Source organism: Trichechus manatus, unplaced genomic scaffold (assembly GCF_000243295.1).
Source record: "Trichechus manatus latirostris isolate Lorelei unplaced genomic scaffold, TriManLat1.0 scaffold00212, whole genome shotgun sequence".
NCBI lineage: Eukaryota > Metazoa > Chordata > Mammalia > Sirenia > Trichechidae > Trichechus > Trichechus manatus.
This window is the reverse complement of record NW_004444148.1, coordinates 3216916-3240122: the sequence shown is the minus strand read 5'-3', so window position 1 is coordinate 3240122 and position 23207 is coordinate 3216916.

Here is a 23207-nt window from a genome sequence, read left to right as displayed (position 1 = left end):
ATGGCCTTTGGTAAAGAAACATAGCCACTGCTTGCCCACAAGCCTGTGGGGAAGGAGCTGTGGAGTAAATACCTCAACTCTCTTTCCACCAGTCATCCAGTCTCTTCTTGGTACTTCCCATTGGCCTAATCCAGAGGGCAAGGGGCTATCTGATAACAATTCATAAAGATCAGCCTCCTGGTTGACAGACCTGAATGGAGAAGACCAGAGAATGGATCTAGAAAGGCAAATGGAGAATATCCAGCCGAGTTTAATTAAGTATCTATGTTGTTGTTTTCATTAGGTGTGGAGTGGGTTCCCACTCACAGCAACACAATGTACAAGAAAATGAAACATTGTCTGGTCCTGCACCATCCTCGCAATCACTGCTATGTTTGAGTCCATTGTTGCAGCCACTGTGTCAATGTATCTCATTGAAAGTTGTTATAGATTGAATTGCATCCCCTAAAAATGTGTGCCAACTTGGCTAGGCCACGATTCCCAGTATTGTGTGGTTGTCTACCACTCTCTCATCTGGTGTGATTTTCCTATATGTTGTAAATCCTGCCTCTATGATGTTAATGAGGCAGGACTCAATCTACAAGATTAGGTTGTGTCTTGAGTCAATCTCTTTTGAGATATAAAAGAGAGAAGCCAGCAGAGAGAAAGGGGAATCTCATGCCACCAAGAAAGCAGCACCAGGAGCTCAGTGCATCCTTTGGACCCAGCGTTCCTACACTGAGAAATTCCTAGACCAGGGAAAGATTGATAACAGGGACCTTCCTCCAGAACTGACAGAGAGAGAAAGCCTTCCCCTAGAGCTGGCACCTGAATTCGAACTTCCATCTTCCTAGACTGTGAGAGAATAAATCTCTGTTTGTTAAATCCATCCACGTGTGGTATTTCTGTTAGAGCAGCACAGATAACTAAGACAAGGGTCTTCCTCTTCTCGCTGATCCACTACTTTACAAAGCATTATGTCCTCCAGGGACTGATCCCTCTGGATAACATGTCCAAAGTACATGAGATGAAGTCTCACCATCCTAGCTTCTAAGGAGTATTCTGGCTATACTTCTTCCAAAACAGATTTGTTCATTCTTCTGGCAGTCCATGGTATATTCAATATTCTTACCAACACCATAATTCAAAGATGTCAATTCTTTTTTGGTCTTCCTTATTCATTGTCCAGCTTTTGCATGTATATGAGGTGACTGAAAATATCATGGCTTGGATTAGGCACACCTTAGTCCTTAAAGTGACATCTTTGTTTTTTAACACTTTAAAGAGGTCTTTTCAGTAGATTTGCCCAATTCAATACATCATTTGATTTCCTGACTGCTGCTTCCATGGACTTTGATTGTGGATCCAAGTAAAATGAAATCCTTGACAACATCAATCTTTTCTCCATTTATCAAGTATCTATAGAAGTCCATATTTCTAAAGTCTACATAAGTCATGTACATTCTTTAAGTTCTTAAGTGCAAAAGAAGAATAATTTGATCTTTACAGGGATACCAGAGATACAGCTTGTATTATTAGTGTTGTTATCCTCGTTTTACAGATGAAGCAATGGAGGAACAGAGACGACAAATTACTTGACTAAATCATCCAAAAAAAGATTTGCTGGATGCCCACTGTGACCAGGGACTTGTCAGAGAGCTGGTTATTTCCCAAGCTAAACAAGAACCAGAAAGACACTTACCTGTGTTTTATTGACTATATAAAGGCATTTGACTGTGTGGATCATAACAAACTATGGATAACGTTGTGAAGAATGGAAATTTCAGAACACGTAATTGTGCTCATGCAGAACCTGTACATAGAATAAGAGACAGTTGTTCCAAAAGAACAAGAGGATACTGTGTGGTTTAAAATCAGAACAGGTGTGCATCAGAGCTGTATCCTTTCACCATACTTATTCAGTCTGTATGCTGAGCAAATAAGCAAAGAGGCTGGACTATATGAAGAAAAAATGTGACATCAGGATTGGAAGAAGACTCATTAACAACCTGCAATATGCAGATGACAATCCTTGCTTGCTGAAAGTGAAGACAATCTGAAGCACTTACTAAAGAAGATCAGAGACTGCAGGCTTCAGTATGGATACACCTCAACATAAAGAAAAGAAAAATCCTCACATCTGTATCAACAAGCAATATCATGATAAACTGAGAGAAGACTGAAGTTGTCAAGGATTTCATTTTACTTGTATCCATTATCAACACCATGGAAGCAGCAGTCAAGAAATCAAAGAACATTTTGCATTTGGCAAATCTGCTACAAAAGAACTCTTTAAAGTGTTAAAAAGCAAAGGTGTCACTCTGAGGACTAAAGTTAGCCTGACCCAAGCCACAGTATTTTCAATCACCTCATATGCATGAGAAAGCTGGACAATGAATAAGGAAGAACGAAGAAGAATGGATGCCTTTGAATTATGGTGTTGGTGAAGAATATTGAATATACCATGGACTGCCAGAAGAATGAACAAATCTGTCTTGGAAGAAGTATAACCAGAATGCTCCTTAGAAGGGATGATGGCGAGATTTCATCTCACGTCCTTTGGACGTGTTATCATGAGGGACCTGTCCCTGGAGAAAGACACTATGCTTGGTAAGGTAGAGGGTCAGCAAAAAAGAACACCCTCAACAAGATGGATTGACACAGTGGCTGCAACAATGGACTGCAACATAGCAACAATTGTGAAGAGCAGGACTGGGCATTGTTTTGTTCTGTTGCACATAAGGTCACTATAAATCAGAACTGACTCATCAGCACCTAACAACTAACAAATGAAAACCTAGATCTTTTCTACCTCCAAATCCTGAGGTATTTCTACTTGGCCTTAACAACATAATCTTGTCTATTCCTCATTGGATGGCAAAAGAAACTAAAAATTAATTGTCCAAGCATATATCAACAGAGACTTGCAGAGGGAAGGCATTGTCTCTGCTTTCCAGGGGCTCGCAGCTCAGGGCAGGAAAGAATACCACTTGGAAAAAATTAGGAAGACTCTACCAGTCAGTAACCATTCCTTTATACTAAATGTCAAATACATAAAACTTGTGGCTGTAATTAACATTTTATTTTTGTGGTAATGTGTTATTGTTGCTTTTTTATGATGATCAAGGGATTGATGTCAAGTTGTTAACGCTGACTCGTAATAATATAATGGTTGAGACAACAGTGTGTAAATAGGCCAATATAGTATTTTAATGGTGATTCTAGGTAGTAGTCTTCTTGTTATTGTTCTTGTTAGCTGTGGTTGAGTCAATTCTGACTCATGGCAACCCCATGTGTGCAGAGTAGAACTGTGTTCCATAGGGTTTTCAAGGCTGTGGCCTTTCAGAAGTAGATCACCAGGCTTGTCTTCCAAGGCACCTCTGGGTAGGTTTAAACCACCAATGTTTCAGCTAGTGTTTGAGTGTTTAACAATTTGCACCACCCAGAGGCTCCTCTAAAGTCCCTTCATATAAAATCCTGTTGCTAGACTCAAGTTCTGGTAGTGGCAAATGTAGTGAGAAATGGTACCAAAACAAGTGATGATATATGTTGCTCTTTGATTTAAGAATAGGCACAGCAATGCAAAAAAACAGCAAAGCCTCAGACACCCTTTTAGCTCAGTAATGAAGTCACTCTGGAGGTTCACTCTTCAGTCAAAGATTAGACAGGCCCATAAAACAAAACAAGATTAAAGGGGCTCACCAGCCCAGAGGCAAGGACTAGAAGGCAGGAGAGGACAAGAAAGCTGGTAATAGGGAACCCAAGTTAGAGAAGGGAGAGTGTTGATATATTGTGGGGTTGGTAACCACTGTTACAAAACAATATGTGTACTGTTTAATGAGAAGCCAATTTGTTCTGTAAACCTTCATCTAAAGTACAATAATAAAAAAAAAACTTAAAAAAAAGAATGTGGTAATTCCACAACACCTTCCTCCCTTACCAAACAAAAACCCAGCAAAGCATAAGAAAGACTGTACATATTACCCAGGGTCTTACCTGAGGCAGAAACTACTATGTGTTCACCAAAACCCATTTCCCTTTTCTCCTGGACATACAGGGAGACCACACTCCCTACCCCCTTACAGTCAGATGTGGCCATGGAACTGAGTTCTGATCAATGTGGCAGATGTAACACGCTCCACTTTTAGCCTGGTCTGTAAAACCCTCCAGAGATCCTCCATGCTCCAGGTGACACTGGAAACCCTGTGTTGAAGATGACAGAACCTACATCAGCCTGAGTCTTTGAATGACTAAGTGAAGCAGCCTTACCTTACTCTGCCCCATCCCACGCTATCCCCCTACTCATCCACCCCTCCATACGCCTGCCAGCCAGCAACTGGTGCCTAGAGTAGTAACCTAAAGGAAACATCACCTCTCATGGATAAGTACTGTTAACAATTTTTATGTACAAATATAGATATATATTTCCAAAAAGTGTATCCTATTGTACACATTGTTTTGAGTCTTTTTATTTGACACTATATTGTGAACAATTTTCCATGTTTGTGGACGCCTTCAATAACAGAATTTTTAAGGACTCTTTAGTGCTTAAGTTATGGTTATACCACACTTTCAATTTTTTATTATTTTATATAACTTCCATTCTTCACTATTAGATAGTGTATGATCTAAAGACCTTTGTGATTCTATTATCATGCAAAAGATAATTTCTTCATCATAGTTATGTGATGACTCACAGCTGCCATTCGAATTAATGGACCACTGATTTTGTGCCGTTTATTCCCACTCAAGTTAATATCTTTCTTTGAGTTTGTTCCATATAAAAAATTTTCTCACTTCCCATAGAAAGAAATCCTATAGAAGTTAATAAATGTCCTTTAAAATGTTACAAAATAAAAGGACTAGTATGAATCATCAGACATTGGTATCAAGTTTCTCACTACTCTATGGCCTCTATTAGCATACAAAAGGATTAAGTCCTTCACCCCAAACTGATGATGGTAAAGTGAAGAATAAAGTATAAACTTTTTAATTGTTAAAAACCCATTGCCATGGAATCAGTTCCAACTCATAGTGTTCCTATAGGACAGAACAGAACTGCCCCATAGGGTTTCCAAGGATCAGCTGGTGGATTCAAACTGCCAACATTTTGGTGAGCAGCTGAACTCTTAACCACTGCGCTAGATTTATGTAATTTCTCCTTCTGGAATATGTCCTCATAATCGACCGAGTGAATTAAACACTATCTACTTTTTCACTTTTGTCTATTAAAAGGGTACGCATAATCTCCTTTTGGAAGCTTGTGAGGGTAAAACCAAAAAAACCAAACCTGTTGCTGTCTAATTGATTCGAACTCGTAGCAACACTATAGGACACAGTAGAACTGTCCCAGAGGGTTTCCAGGGAGTGGCTGGTAAATTCAAACTGCTAACTTTTTGGTTAGCAGCTGTAGCTCTTAATGGGCACAGCAACATCTTCAAAAGAAAGGTGAATATAGCCCTAGCGGCACAATGGTTAACCACTTGGCTCTAATGGAAAGGTCAGCAGTTCAAATACACCAGCCACTCTGAGGGAGAAAAGACCTAGGGATCTGCTCCTATAAAGATTACGGCATAGAAAACCCTATGCGGCAGTTCTACTCTGTCATTTAAGTCAACCTGAAGATACACAACGACAGCAACGTATTTTGTATAAGGTCAACAAAAATGAGGAAAACCCCCAGTGAGATGGATTGACACAATAGCCTCAACAATGGGCTCAAACACATCAAAAATCAGGGAGATGGCACAGGATCGAGCAATACTTTGTTCTGTTATACTACGAGTTACTATGAGTCCAAGCTGACTCAACAATAGCTAGCAACAATAGTTGCACTAGGACAGAAAACAGGCGCTATCTCTAAATGTATATGCTGATGCAACCTTTGAAAATTATTTTAGTTAGAAGCTAAAATTTTATTTACAGCTTCCAAAAAAAAAAGATTATGCTGCCCAGTTATAGTTAGCATTTCAATGTGGTTTCACTCTATACAACAATATCATTAGTTTATGATAGGATGTTTAATAGCATCTCTGACCTTTGTCCACTAGATACCAGTAGTAACCCCTGCCCCCTGGGTTGTGACAACCAAAAATGCTCCAGACATTGCCAAATGTCCCCTGCAAGGCAAAATCTTCTCTGTTTGAGTACTACTGCCTCTAATAGGAGATGCGGAGAGTGAATGGACTAGGGAAATCAAAAGGATTGTGCTCATCTAGAGACTCACTTGAGGTTAAAAAAACCCTGTTTCCATCGAGACGGTTCCGACCCATAGTGACCCTATGGGACAGATTAGAACTGCCCCACAGGGCTTCCAAGTAGCAGCTGGTGGATTCGAATTGCTGACTTTTTGGTTAGCAGCCAAGCTCTTAACCACTGTGCTACCAGGGCTCCCACTTGAGGTTAGTGGTCATGAATTTAAAGTGAGGCCAGTAATCTAGTTTATGTGTATTTTTCCAGCCGCATTCAGCCCCACAGGGACAGAGCAGGCAAGGATTGGTACCACAAGATGTGAAAGAAGTAAGGGAGTTGAAGGTATATGCAAGTAAGTGATTATAAGGATAGAATTCAAGCCAGATAAGGAGAAAAGAAGGGATATGAGAGCAGAAAGAGACAGTGAAAGACAAATGGATCCACAGATGGTAAATCCCAGATAGATGTAGGCATCCGGGTACCAGAGGGCCTGAGCTGGGAAGTTATGAAGTGGTGGTTAGGGAGAGGGATGCTTGAAACTCATGTACTAAAAACCAGTACCAAAAAAAAAAACAAAAAACAAAAAACCAAACTCGTTGCCGTTCAGTTGATTCCAACTCATAGCAACCCTGTAGTACAGAGTAGAAATGCCCCATGGGGTTTCCAAGGAGCAGCTGGTGGATTCCCAGCACTAACCTTCTGGTTAGAAGCTGAGCTCTTAACCACTGCACCAACAGGGCACACTCATCTTCATTGCTGTGCTTGAGCCCACTGTTGCAGCCCCTTAAAGATACAATAATTTTTGTTGCACTGGAACTAGTGAAGTGTAAGATTCACATCCCCTGTAGAGTTTATCTGTAGATAACACATGCTAAATAAAGCCTATTAAACTAAATTTTGCATCTTGTTTGCTAATAAGTCCTGTATCTCAAGATATAAGTGAAAGCAGCAGGGATTTCACCTGGCTACTTGCTTACTTGTGAGAAAATTTTAGGCATAAGACATTTTTCTCAGAAAAGGGGGCTATCAAGCTTGTGGAAATCAAAGCAACTAAACAAACCTCTTATTAGAATAATGGCCATGACATTCAATATCCTTCAGGGAAAATTTAACCTGGCCTTTCATTTTAGCACTTTTAGCAACTTTGAAATTCAGTCAAACAATAAAGATGAAAAAGAATATAGAACAACGGACAAAACAAAGTCATATACCAATTTTACTTTTTAAACATGGTTGAGTGAAAAGTAAGAACAAAGTAAGTTTTCCTTAAGCTCTAACTAATATTTCACCCTTCTGCTTCTGAAGAAAAACGTGTTTTTCTTTGGTTTTATAATAAATCTAAAACACTATCATTTTTAGCATAAGTTGCTAAGTAATTGATTTGCCAGAAATAGTCACCCTACGCTACAACCATCTAAGTTTGTTTTCATAGTCCTCAAATACCAACTACCACTATGTCAGCCCCCTCAATACACCACTACTATTATCTGTTGTTTAAAATAGATGTCCTCAGTACGTTATCTAAGTGAACAAAAGCATAAACATTTCAACTATCAAATCATCAGAACTGCTTAGGCAAGCATAAATATCTCCTGGCTCCAGTGTATCCCCTTATGGATTTTTTTTCCCCTGTTGCTTGCTTGCTGTTGCAATGATAGCAGACCAGTCCTGAGATAATAAAATTATGTATCTTCTTTTTATAGCTTAAATGCTTTTCATGTCTGAAGGGGTAGAGGTTTATTTCCAGGTAGTGATACCTATTAACACAGTCCACATATAGGGAAAATAAGATGTTTAGTACATAAGGAATATAAATAATAAATGATGCTACAGGAAAAAATAAATTGAACTTTGGAAGAGAACCAAGCCACTCTGATTGGATTGCATTTTTTGCTGTTGTTAGCTCTCCTCAAGTCGATCTCGACTCATGGCGACCCCAAGTGTTACAGAATAGAGCTGCTCCATAGGTTTTCCTTAATCTTAACAGAGGCAGATCTCCAGATCTTTTTCTTCCATGGTACCAGTGGGTGGGATCGAACTACCAACCTTTAGGTTAAGAGTCAAGCCTAAACCATTTGTGCTCCCTAGGGACCTTTGCATTGTATTTGCTATTATTAGTTGCCATCAAGTCAATTCCAACCCATGATGTCCCCATGTGTGCAGAGTAGAACTGCGCTCCATAGGGTTTTCAAGGCTGGCCCTTTTTGGAAGCAGATTCTGAGGCGTCTCTAGGTGGGTTTGAACTGCCAACCTTCTGGCTGGTAATCAAGCACTCAACTATCTGTGCTCCCCATGGTTAGCAGCTGTAGCTCACCTTAGTTCTTAACCACTGCACCACCAGGGCTCCTTGGATTGCATTAGAAGGGGCAAATTGTTAATATTCTTTTTATACACTTCGTGTTATGGGTATTTATCTCACTTTCACCAGGAAACAGTTCTCCAAGTCCTCTGTTTCTTTTCTAAACTCTCCTTTGGTTTTGGATAGGGCAGAACTACTCCACGGTTATGTTCAACTCAGTGACTAGCTGGTTTACAAATTTCACTTGTTTTAGGTCCTATTTTCAGACTACACAAGACCACTGACTGTCTTTACGAACAAAGGTGACATACCATAGAGGATTACAGAGAAATACAAGGGAAACCAAGTTCTATTCTAGGTTCCTTTGGTGAGATAATTTCTTTTGGATTGGTATCAGATTCCATTTAATACTGTCCGTTTCTGAGATCTTTTTTCTCCCTTCATAGAAGTCCTCTCAACTGTCACACTGACAAGCGGCCTTTTTCTGATGTTCCTAAGTGCCTGCACTACAGAGGATTCAGATAAGAACTGCAGATGAGTGACTGGGTTAACTGATAAAGTTGCTAATTAAAGCCCTGTTTTCAACACTCCTGAAGGATTAACTGGGACAAACTTTAGAACACAGAGGAAGTTTTACTCTTAACAGTGTACCCTGTTTGATAAATAAAAGGCTTGAAAAATTTCAAAGAAAGCAATGTCAAGAAATTTCCAAAGATATTTTTCCCTCCAGAGAACTATACAAATGGGACACTTTAGCTAAAACTTTGTAAGGGTTTTCTTCCTTGTAAATATTTTTACTTGGCAGCGAAGCACAGGAGATGATCGACTGAATATTTGTACTACAGTGCTGACCCAGTGATAGCAATCCAAGTATGGAAGTGTATTTTTCTCTTAAAAAAAAAAATCTGGTCTAATTATTTCAATTTAAAAACTGGTAAGAAATGAAAAAATTATATACCTGACGTTTTCACACTGCTTGACTGCAATAAAATGTGGTGGTTTACGGCAAAATGCTTGTCTTTGAGCTCTACCTCTGCTACTCCCTAGCTGGGTGAACTTGAGCTAGTTATTTAATTTCTTTATGCCACAGTTGTCCTATCTGGAGAATTGGAATGCTAATAATACCTACCTCATAGGGTTGTAGTGAAGATTAATGAATTTGAATCTATCAAGTGCAAGGAAGAGTGTGAGGTACATAGTCACATAGTTGGTGTTATCTGCTGTCGAGTCAATTCTGACCCATAGTGACCCTATATGACAGAGTAGAACTGCCCTATTGGGTTTTCCAGGCTGTAATCTTTACAGAGGAGCCCTGGTGGCGCAATGGTTAAACGCTCAGCTGCTAACAAAAGGTCAGCGGTTCAAACCCACCAGCTGCTCCATGGGAGAAAGATGTGGCAGTTTGCATCCATAAATTTTACAGCCTTGGAAACCTTAGCGTCTAGGGTCACTATGAGTTGGAAACAGGTTTTTTGGAATCTTTACAGGAGCAGAGTGCCAGGTCTTTTCTCTGTGGAGCCACTGATGCGTTCAAACCGTCAACTTCTCAGTTAGCAACCTAGCACTTAACCATTGTGCCGCCAGGACTCCTAGTCACATAGTAAGTGTGTGTTATTATTATTATTATTATTAGTCCATAAATAAAAGTGACCTTTAAGTGTCTTAACATAAGATTTTACTTGAAATTAGGTCAAGCAATAAACAGGAAAAAGAATATAGAACAAAAAACAAAGTAAAGTCATATACCAATTTTATTTTTTAAGTAAATAATCATTATATGTTGTTGTTCCATCTGACTCATAGTGTCCCTGTGTACAACAGAATGAAACACACGCTGTACTGCACCATCCTCACAATTGTTGTTATGCTTGAGCCCATTGTTGCAGTCACTGTGTCAATCTATCTCATTGAGGGTCTTCCTCTTTTTCACTGACCCTCTACAAAGCATGATGTCCTTCTCCAGCGACTGGTCCCTCCTGATAACATGTTCAAAGTATGTGAGACACAGTCTTGCCATCCTTGCTTCTAAGGAACATTCTGGCTGTACTTCTTCCAAGACAAATTTGTTCTTTCTTCTGGCTGTCCATAGTATATTCAATATTCTTCGCCAATGCAATTGTTATATATATTACTTAATTTAAAATAGATACTGAATATAGGTAATATATATGCATTACATGTATTGTAATATGTATATATATTATAATGAAAGATAGCTCCTCAGAACATTTCAACACCATCCCATACTTGACATAATTTGATCACTTAATCTTTCCTTAAAGGATGGAACTATTTCATACCAAGAAGATCCTCATCTGTAAAAAGAATTTCTTGTACAATATAATTGTTAAAAAAACTTCCTTCTTGCTCAAATGACCACCAGCCTTAAGGCTGGAAAATAAAACTTGAAACTCCTGACTTCCTTGGCCACTTGCTAATTATCATCCTCTTGTTACTACTCTCTCATTGCACTATAAATCTTCCAAGTGCCTAACCCCAAGTATGAATGTCACCCACTTCGCTGGGAAATGGCAGTGTAGAATTATCTCTTGTGAAGTATTTTTTAACTTGTAAAAAAAAAGTGGCTTCAATTCGCCTTGAGGGTTCTTTCTTTTCCCACAACCTGTCAATCCCTCCTGTGGCAGACGTGTGGCATGTGGATAAGGGTGGGGAAGGAAAGATGGAGTGTGGGTGGGCAAGGGAGTTAAAAACAGGGAAGAAACACAGTTTTCCTGTGTTCCTTGCCCTGTCTCAGGGTGAAAGTCCATTACAATGTGACCAACCTTCTTTGGTATCACTTCTAATATGGCTGGAGACAGGTCTCTTGCACTTCAAACGTGGGGTGTTTAGACTGTATTAAAACATGTGGCTCCGGTAACATCAAAGGCTACACGTGGGTGGTTTGAGCCAGGGTGAGGTCACCAATGCCCTCAACTGTAATAGGTGTGGAGACACTGTGTACCTGTGAAATAGCGCTGTTTGCTTTTTTTCTGCTGATAAATGTGGAGCTGGGAGAGGAGATGCCTCTGTCTGCCTGAGGAATGATCTATTGTGGAAGGTTTAAAGGCAAATAGGTATCAGGTTAGGGTTACGGGGGGCAATTTTTTGAATGGGGAGGTTCTTTGTTCTTAGAGAATAGGCTTCTTAATTTGGTGGTGCAAGGACAGGCATTGATAAGAAAGGCTTCTTGCTTGACCATCAAATTTAAAATAAAAGCAAATATTATCCTGGCAACAGGTAATTTGGATGACATCAAGGAAGGATGCAAAATATGTGAGTAGGTTAAGCTTATTTTGTGTTTTTATACTTAAATATCTTTATCTTACATTATTTCCACAATGTTCATCCAATATGTTTTTTAAGTTACAATAGAATAAAACTGAGGTGAGAAAACTGGAGAGTTTCTACTAGTCTATAGAACAAGTTCTAAGAAATAATCTCCTTTTTAGCATTTATAATGGCTTTAAAAGTTTTAGCATAAATTCTAAAAGGCTTTAAGATTAGGAATTTATTCCATGAAATAGTACCTCATTGAGACAACCCAGCCACTTTTCAGAGTAAAAAGCAATATAGTACCCATGGAAAATGAGAGGAGTAATGATTTAATAAGGAAATATTTGGCCTCCAATATATACCCCAAAACCAAACCCATTGCCGTCCACTCAATTCCGACTCATACGACCCTATAGGACAGAGTAGACCTGCCCCACAGAGTTTTCAAGGCTGTAATCTTTATGGAAGCAACCTGCCACATCTTTCTCCTGAGGAGCAGTTGACGGGTTCGAACCACCAACCTTTTGATTATCAGTCAAGCACTTAACCACTGCACCATCAGGGCTCCTACCTCCAACATATAAAAAACCATAAGCAAACCCATTGCTGTCAAGTCAATTCCAACTCACAGCGACCCTATAGGGCAGAGTAGAACTGCCCCATACAGTTTCCAAACTGCTGACCTTTTGGTTAGCTGCCAAACGCTTAATCACTGCACCACCGGGCGCCCTCCAATATATAGGGCAGCACAATTACAACAAGAAAAAAACTCAAGCAGAAACCAACCTAAGCAGAGGAAACAAAGAACCACATGGACCAGAGTGCTATATAAGGAACTAGATATGGAGCTCGGGTGGTATTACTTCCTCCTTTTGCAGCTTGGGCTTGGTGATGTTCTCATTCTCTCTGAGAAAACTGTTCATTAGGATCTTCACTTGAAGATCATTTCTAGCTCTCAGGGTCTCCTAAAATCTATCTATACTTAACAGTCCACCTTGGCTTATGAGCTGCCTTATCTGTAGTAACTTCCTACTAATGTACAAACTCTAGAAAGTTCTCTACTTCCTACTCTCTTTTCATCCCACATGCACCTATTGCAATACCATTTAGCGTCTGTCAACAGTTTTGGAAAATTCTAAGCCGTTATTACTCCAAATATTTCTTCCTTTTCTTTCTATCTTCTCCTTCTGGTATTCCATTTGCATGTGTTAAACACCTTTTGTAATTGTCCCACCATCACCACCTCCAGTCGTTGTCACGTCAAGTCCAACTCATGGTGACCTCATGTGTGCCAGAGTATAACTGTGTTCGATAAGGTTTTCAACGGCTGATTTTTCAGAAGTAGATTTCCAGGTCTTTCTTCCAAGGTATCTCTGGGTGGAATCGAGCCTCTAACCTTTAAGTTAGCAGCCAAGCATTTTAATCGTTTGTACCATCCAGGGACTTCTATTGCCCTCCCACAGTTCTTGGATATTCTGTTTCCTCTGGTTCTGATATTTGCCCTGTCGCTTCAGACTGTGTTTTTTGCCTTTTTTCAGCACGCCTTGTAATTTTTGTTGAAAGCCAGACATGATGTGTCGGGTAAAAGGAACTGAGGTTCTTTCAGTTGTAATCCCCTAAAAAGCCCTTATATTCGGTCTAGTGGCAGCAGTTCCTACACCCAGTAAGCGGTGATTCTCTGTAGCAGCCTGTCTGTTTCTCCAGTTTTCGGAGCAGTGATTTACACTGTGACCTAGATTCTCTGATGATTCCAGGAAGAGTTGTTGATTTTCAATTTTTCCCTTTTTGTTTGTTTTTCTCATGAGGATGAGAGTGATGATTTCTAAGCTCTCTACATGTTTGGACAGGAAACCGAAATTTGCAACACCATTCATGGAACAGAAACTTAATTTATTTGTTGAAGTATATAAGGAATCTCCATTTGGTGGGAAGGAAAGAAATAGTGTTAAGAAAATCTCAGCCTTCTATGGTACTTACCCTTTCTGCATCTTCTCAATGAACTAAAAACATTATACAGTCATTTCAGTTCTATCTGCCATGTTAGACTTTTGGGGGGAAATCATTTTCTGCTATACTCAGGTTCAACTTCCATTGTGATTTTTGCCCTCAAGAAATAAACATCACGGTCAGGATGTCTGCCCAGCATCCTCCTGCCCACAAAGCAGTGGTTTCCAGTGAAATTTGAGCCCTGTAGTGAGACTGCACAGGCCCCAGTGGCTGCAGACTTTTAAGAACCACAGGTTTTTTAACCACTAACAGAGTTGCAAGCCACTTAATTGAATGACAAGTCCCTCAAACAGCTGTCAGTTAAGATTCCTGGGTTTAGATGAAAAGCCAGAAGTACTTGTAATTACTCCCCTGCAGCACCCTCTTAGGAGCCCTGGTTGCATAGTGGTTAAAGCACTCGGGTGCTAACCACAAGGTCGGCGGTTCCAAACCACCAGCGGCTCCACAGGAGAAAGAAGTGGCATTCTGCTTCCGTAAAGATTTATAGCCTTGGAAACCTTATGGGGCAGTTCTACTCTGTCCTACAGGGTCACTAGGAGCCGGAATCAACTTGACGGCAGTGAGTTTGGGTTTTTTTGTGTTTGTTTTTTGTTTTGGTTTGGTTTGGTTTGGTTTAGCACCCTCTTCCCAAACACAGCACACAGCATTGGCAACAATTTTCAATAAAATCAGCAGCCTAGACGTGGAAAGACGAAACAGAAATTTAAAGATCGATTTAAAAAAAAAAGGCATTTTTTTTTCCTCTTTTTAATTTACAACGAACTCCAAACTCAAAGAGTAATTACAGCCCTTAAGCCCCTACTAATTTTAATGTCCTTCCATCTTTTCATTGAATTCCAAGATTCTATTCCTGTGGCAACTTTGCTGAACCCCGTTTCATTTAGTGTAGTTTACCTGAAAAGGAAATGCTGATTTTCTGAGTGAAGGAAGTCATTCTTTCCATTGTATATGATCATACAATAAATTACCATTCCACTTGGATCTTTGGAGCTGATAAACTCTTAACTTCTCTAATAAAAATAATTATAATTATTGAATTTAAATAGTAATTTACAGTTTACCAACTAATTCAACTTAAATGATAATATTCCTTCCTCTACAGAAATAGATATTTAATATGTTCATATTTTTCTCACAAAACAACCTTACGAGAAATGGCTGGCAATTGTCATTATCCCCATTTTACAGACTGACAGAATCATTTTACAGATTCACTAGTTCTCAAATTTTATCAGTTGATAGAGTCATACTGGAATCCACAGCCTACTGAATTCAAATCCAGTAACTTATTAACACTTAAGATATAGGGTAACAACTTCTTTCACATTTACTTCTTCCTTTTATTACTACATCCCTCCTGGCTCTTCCTTAATTACTGCATTTTCTGATTCAGTCATTCACTCTAAGCATCCTCAGAACAAGCTTCCACTGCTTCCAGCTTCCTCCATACTCTTTTTCTTATTCCATGGGGTCTTTCCTATGCCACTCTGCTCTTTGAAAACCATAGTCAATCAAGAACAAACACATGGCACCTCTAAGAGCTTAAGCTTTTTTTTATTTTGATTGGTCTTTCCGCCTCCTGTTCTTAATTGTAACCAGGTCACCTTTCAGGGATACCAGTTCATCTGCCATGAGACAGAAGGTCTTTAAAACTCCTCTCCTGGGGTTCCCATGATATGGCTCACATTTCATCCCAATCGCTGTTCCCAAACTACTTTTCTGCAGTTCCGCCTCTGTGTTGCAGTGAACTACTTAATATGGCCCTTCTAACCATACATGGTCTGGTAACTCCCACAAAATGATTGGGTAGGCCCACACAAATAAGGTGTTTAGGAACCCTAACAAGGGGATTGGTCGGTTTTGCCATCCCTCTAGGCTTAAAGATATTCAATAAGTGTTTTCTATAAACCGAATAATCTCTTGTCTAGCAAAAAGTACAATAGATCAGAGATTCTCTACAATATTTGTTTTTCTAATTATCCCCAGCTTGCACCATACACTGTGCTTCCAGTCAAAATTTTGTTATACAAGGCTTATTTCTCTCAGAGAGTATGATAGAAATTTCTTTTTAGTTAGAAATTATTAAACTTTCAAAGCCTTTTACTGTTCATAACTCAAGACCTTCATTTTACATATTACCTACATCCAAAAAAAAAAAAAAAGACTACCCCTTCTCAGTCTACTATTTGCTAATATGGTCTACAGTTATTTGAATTTCTCAAATCAAGATGCTTTGCTCCAAACTGTGTTATACTCTGTTCTTGAATCATTGTTGAACTTTGAGATTCCCCTTGGCAAAATTATTAACGATTTAATAATAAAAAAAAAAACCATTGCTGTCAAGTCAATTCCAACTCACAGTGACCCATAGGACAGAGTAGAACTGCCCCATACAGTCACCAATGAGCACCTGGTGGATTCAAACCGCCGACCTTTTGGTTAGCACCATAGCTCTTAACCACTACACCACCAGGGTTTCCATTAATGATTGCACCTTAAAAATATTTTTTTAAAACAAAGTAGTTCCTAAACACTAAATCATAGGTGGAATTCTCACCCTGAAGGATAAATAGATTTGCATCATGCCAAGACATTTTTTCTCTTGCTGGAATATACTACATCTCAGTGCTATTTCTAATATCCTTGCCATCCACATTGCCCAAATGTTCCAAAGTTTTAGTTAGGAAGATAAAATGTTTCCTCTTATTCTTCCATACAAAACGAATGGCCAGTTTTTTCCCCAAGATATTTATTGCTGGAGTAAAACAAATTCATCGTTGTAGACCACAGCTTAGTCATATTTCAGAAGTTTCCATCTCAAATAAGTTGCTCAATAGTCATTCATAATTTAAAAGTAAATCATCCCAACTGTGAGAGGAATTTCACTTCCCTGTTAGACATCAGTTGGCTAAATCTCTTATGGGAAAATATTCATCAAATTTACAGAATCTTACAGACTCTCTCTTGGAGATAATGTGATAAGTATAATGGAAGGAATGCTGGTACAGGACCCAAAACACAGGGCTTCTAGTAAATTGAGCCACATGGTTTCACAAATAAAAATGTTCTATGGATATCACTGAGTAGAAATTTGAAATTATGATTCTCCTGGAAAATTAGAAACATTTGATTGTTGTACCTTTCATTTTAGTTCTATTATTTACTATCTCTGAGATTTTGCACAAATTATATCATCATTCCCCCGTCTCCTCATCTGTAAAATGGAAATAGTATCTATCTTATTGACCTCAAAGCACCTGTTATCATAATATGGGAAAAGGGGGCATTTTCTATCATTCCTCTCCCCGACTGCCCTGATTTATACTCACCGCTTCACTTCTTGCCACTCCAAGTAGCACATAAAGACCATCTTAGACTAGTTCCACATACTCTTGGATCCGTGTCTTAGTTTCCTAGTGCTGCTGTAACAGAAATACCCCAAGTGGGTGGCTTTAAAGAACAGAAACTTATTTTCTCACAGTTTTCAAGACTAAAAGTCCAAATCAGGGTCTCAGCCGTGTTGATTCCCTCCTTGTAGGCAATCCAGAGAGTTCCTTGGTTCCTTTGCTTGTAGATGATCCTCTGTCTTTTCCCTTCTTCCCCCCACCCCATATGTGTGTCTCTATGTCTAGTCTGCTCTTCTTATAACGCAGAAGTGATTAGATTTAGAACTACCCTACTCGAATACAATCTAATTAACATAACAGAGAAAACTCTTTTTCCAAACAGGATTGCATCCACAAGTATAGGGGTTAGGATTCCAATACATATTTTGGGTGGATACAGTTTAATCCATAACAATCCCTATTCCTCAGCTCTTCACTGGCCCCGCTTCTCTTTCTTCCCTTACCCTCTTTCTTCTCTATTTGCTCCCTTCTCAATCTTCTTCTAAAGGATCAACTGAGCACCATTTGGGTCTTTCTGATTGATGGACATGTGAAATGGAAGATATTGCCAATAATTCTGACTACTTTGCTTGCTAAAGAAACAACTTTTTATTAAAAATAGGTTTCTTAAAGAAAAACAGCAAATTGACTCAAACTAAACTCATGTTTCCAATCTACAATGTTCCCATAAAATTCATAAGCTACATATTTTCTTTAAAACCGCATCCAAAATCTTCTCATTCTGAAAGAATACCATCTAATTATCTAGCTTTTCTAATTGGGCAAGTTGAAATTTCAGCACGTTTCCAGGGACAAATAGATAGCATTACTTTAAAAATCTAAGAATCAGGTACTCTTCCCTAAAGCATGGTTTAGTAGACAGAATAAAAGCCCCTCAAAGATGCCTATGTCCTAATCTTCGAAATCAGTGAATCTATTACCTTACAGGGCAGAGGGAAATTTGCAGTTGTGATTAAATTAAGGATCTTGAGATGGGGAGATTTTCGTGGATTATTTGAGTGGGTCCAATGTAATCACAAGTGTCCTGATAAGAGGAAAGCAGGAAGATCTGAGTCAGAAAAGGAGATCATTGAAGCATAGAGAGAGAAATGGAAAATGCGGCATTGCTGGTTTTGAAGATGGAGGATAGAGTCACAAGACAAGGAATGCAGGCACCTTCTAAAAGCTAGAACAGGCAAGAAAATGGATTCTCCCCTACAGCCTCCAGAAGGAAAGTAACCTTGCACACCCATTTTAGATTCTGACCTCTAGAAAACTGTAGGAGAATAAATCTGTGTTGTTTTAAGTCACTAAATTTGTGGTAATTTGTTATAGCAATAGTAGAAAACTAATACAGATTTTAGGTTGTTCATAGACATTATTTATTTGTCTTGACAGTCTGTTTTAATGAGTGGACTGCTATTGTTCAAAAATTGTTTTCTGAGCTCAAGACATTTTTGCTATTATAAATTCCTCAAAAACATGTGTTATTGTAAAACTTCACACCATGATCCTAGGTTTTCCAGTCTTCTCTTTCTGTACTCACTGATCTGGGTAATTAACCTAATCATATCTCTTCAACCACTGGTACAAGTACATAATGGCTTCTAAATCTTAGTTTAAAGATCATTCTTAATTTAAAATTATTAACCAGCAATTTTTATGCTTTACCACCTCTCTTACATTTAACATGTTGAATATGATATAATTTCTTGCCCCATAAACCACCACTTCTTCCTAAATTTCTATTACTTAAATGGTACTATAAACCTCCTAATCCCTCCAGCTCAGATATTATAGTTGATATTACTTTTTCAATCATCTTAACAGGAAGGAAACTACCCCTTGAATTGAAATCAGGCCTCTCCTCTACATAAAACTCTCCCCATCACTCCTAGAATAAAATCCAAGCTTTTTACCATAGTCTGCAAAACCCAAGACACTAAGTGATCTGGGCCCTTCCCCTCTCTCTGGCCTCATTTTCCACCACTCATCACTCTAACTCCAGTTATACTGGTTTACTTTCCATTCTTCCATGACTATGGATGGCTACCTCCTTTTTGCCATGCAAGTCTCAGTCAAAATGCCACTTCGCCAAAGAGAATTTCTATGACCACCCTACCTCCTGTCAATTCACTATTTCCTCACCTGGTTTTATTTTCTCCAGAGTCTTCACTTTGTTTACTTGTTGATTTTCTCCCCCAGCTTTCTTCCTCATCAATACACACCCACATGCACACACACTTGAATGTAATCCATGAGAGTGAAGGCTTGCCTGTCTTGTTCTCAGTTGATTCCTCAGTACCTGCTCTCCTCCATGTAGGTAAACCCAAAGAGATTCTCCCAGGTTCCATTACTCTCCCCCAGTATAACCTGTACTTGACTTTTCTGCTCACTCATTACACTTAAATTACTTGTTCAGGTTCTATCTCTCACCAAAGACTGTAAGATCAAAAATAAAATGGCAGAACAACCAGGATGGAAATAATGAAAATGATCACACATTGTGACGATTGTAACCAATGTCACTGAACAACTTGTGTAAAAATTGTTGAATGGGAACTTAAGCTGCTGTGTAAACCTTCACCAAAAACAAAATAAAATATTATTGAATAAATAAAATGAAACATGTGTGTTCCATTCACCACTATGTCTCCATCACCCAGTACTCAATACAGGCACTCAATAAGTATTTGTGGAAAGAAGGAGGGAGGGAAAATGAAAGAATACGGCTTTAGGGTGACCAGCCATCCCAGTTTGCCCAGGACTGAGGAGTTTCCCAGGACACAGGACTTTCAGTGCATGAGCGCAGAAACTCTCAGGAAAACCAGGACAAGTTTATCACACTAGCTTTGAAGGAAACCCTTAGAAAAAAATCACCTCTGATATGTAAATGCTTTCAGATAAAGGATGTAAGTCTCTCCTGCACACTTAACAAAAAATCCAGATGTAATTTGCATTTATCTGGTCAAGCCAGGTACCTTCCAATTATACTTACCACTCTGAAGAAGTCTTGGAGTTCTGCAACGCCCACAACTCACACATAAGGGCTCCTGATACAACTAACCACAGAGGTTTGGACCAGGGATGAGCAGCTGACCCAGAGGCAACCATTTAGAGGTTGACTAGAAGACTCAGAGGTAATCTCATATGAGGACTCCCTCCAGTGAGAGGGCCACCTTAAAATAGATAGTGATTAATTATGCCACCCTTTGTGGGGGGGAGGGTTTGAACTTAACATTTACAAAGAGAGAGTCGGTAAGAAGTGCCAGCAATAGATGCAGGAATAACAAGTAATGTCAACATAATGGTGAGACATGGAATAGGAAGCAGTGGGTTTCTGATTCTCAGGGTGTCAGAGCTATTAAGAACTGTATCCTAAAATAAACTGCAGTCTCCTTGAGGCCTGAAGGTTTGGTGGTTGAAACTATTTCTTGCTTCCTTATTTCCCAGGATATCGTTACAATATACTCCATTAAGTAAGGTAATCTGAGCATGCCTCTATTTCTTACGACTTAAAAGAACCTAAAAGACAATTATTTCTTTAGTCAACAGGATTAATGGGGTAAAAATGAGAATCAAGACCTAAATGTCAAAAAAAAGCTGAGAAATATACCAAGTCCCCAGGCTATCAAACTATAACAAATTCCTAGTGAGGAAGGATTGGTGGCCAAGTAACCCACAGTCTTAGCTGCTATCTCTATGAGTTACGTATGTTTGTCTGGTAATTTTTAGTAATCACTTATAATCTAATTTTACTATTTAAAGAGTTCTTAAAAATCCTGTTTGTAGCAGAAATGCCTGGATTTGAATGGGTAAGCTGCAACAACCTTCTGATAAATATCATGGAATGGAAACAGGAATGAAGTATTTTGATTGAAAATACTTCCATTCATAGCTCCTGGAGAAGAGAGGAATATAGAGTTATAATGACTGCCAACATAATTACAAACACAAAGGACACAAATAGGAAATAAGAATATAAGCTATTTATATATTTTTCTTTAAAGTTTTAAATAGCAAAGCTGTCACTTCGCTGACTAATGTGCGCCTCACCCAAACCACGGTCTTTTCAATTGCCTCATATGCATGTGGTAGTTTGATAGTGAAAAATGAGGACAGGAGAAGAACTGATGCATTTGAAACGTGAGGTTGGTAAAGAATATTAAATATATTGTGAACTGCCAGAAGAACAAATGACTCAGTCTTAGAAGAAATACAACCAGAATGCCCCTTAGAAGTGAGGATGGGAAGACTTCAACTTCCTTACTTTCAACATGTCTTCAGGAAAGACCAATCACCAGAAAAGTAGAAGATTAGCAAAAATGAGGGAAATCCTCAATGAGATAGATTGACACAATAGCCACAACAATAGACTCAAACATAGCAACAATCATGAAGATGGCACAGGACCAGGCAGCCTTTCGTTCTGTTATACATAAGGTCGCCATGAGTTGGAGCCAACTCAACAGCAGCTAACAACAATTCATTTTTCTTAATTCTATATCTTCCATGGAGCTGGGTGGCTCAGAACATTATTGTCATTCAAAGTGCTCTCAAAAATTTCAGGAATATCTTAGAGGATTCAAAACCTTGAAAGAAAAGCAGTTAGGAAATGGTCTTTAATAGTTTTCCATTACAAATTTGAGATAATTCTTACAATTTGAAAAATAAACTACTATTGTTGTTGTAAGGTGCTGTCAAGTAAGTTCCAACTCATAGCAACTCTATGTACTACAGAACGAAACACTACCCGATCCTGCGTAGTAGTCACAATAATTGTTATGCTTCAACCCACTGTTGTAGCCACTGTGTCAATCCATCTCTTTGAGGGTCTTCCTCTTTTTCACTGACCCCGTACTTTACCAAGCATGTCCTTCTCCAGGGACTGATCCCTCCCGATAACATGTCCAAAGTATGTAAGACCTAGTCTCACCATTCTTGCTTCTAAGGAGCATTCTGGTTGTACTTCTTCCAAGACAGATTCGTTTGTTCTTTTCCCAGTTCATGATATATTCAATATTCTTCACCAACACCACAATTCAAAGGCCTAAATTCTTCTTCGGACTTCTTATTCATTGTCCAGCATTCCCACGCATATGACTCGATTGAAAATACCATGGCTTGAGTCAGGCTCACCTTAGTCTTCAAGGTGAAACCTTTGCTTTTTAACACTTTAAAGGGGTCTTTTGCAGCAAATTTGCCCAAGGCAATGCGTCCTTTGATTTCTTGACTGCTCCTTCCATGGATGTTGATTGTGGATCCAAGTAAAACGAATCCTTGACAACTTCGATCTTTCCTCCATTTAACATGATGTTGCTTATTGGTCCAGTTGTTAGGATTTTTGTTTTATGTTGAGGTGTAATCCATACTGAAGGCTGTGGTCTTTGATCTTCATCAGTAAGCGCTTCAAGTCCTCTTCACTTTCAGCAAGCAAGGTTGCGTCATCTGCATAACACAGGTTGTTAAAGAGTCTTCCTCCAATCCTGATGCCCCATTCTTCTTCATATAGTCCAGCTTCTTGGATTGTTTGCTCAGGGTACAGATTGAATGAGTATGGTGAAAGGATACAACTCTGATGCACACCTTTCCTGACTTTAAACCACCCAGTATCCACTTCTTCTCTTCAACCAACTGCCTCTTGATCTATGTACATGTTCTGCATGAGCACAATCAAGTGTTCTGGAATTCTCATTGTTCAAAATGTTGTCCATAATTTGTTATGATCCACACAGTCAAATGCCTTTGCATAGTCAAAAAACAAAAAACACATGTAAACATCTTTCTGGTATTCTCTGCTTTTCTCCAGGATCCATCTGACATCAGCAATGATATCCCCGGTTCCACGTTCTCTTCTGAATCCAGCTGGAATTTCTGGAAGTTCCCTGTTGATACACTGCTGCAGCCACTTTTGAATGATCTTCAGCAAAATTTTACTTCTGTGTGATATTAATGGTATTGTTTGATATTTTCCACATTCTGTTGGATCACCTTTCTTGGGAATAGGCATAAATATGGATCTCTTCCAGTCGGTTGGCCAGGTAGCTGTCTTCCAAATTTCTTGGCATAGA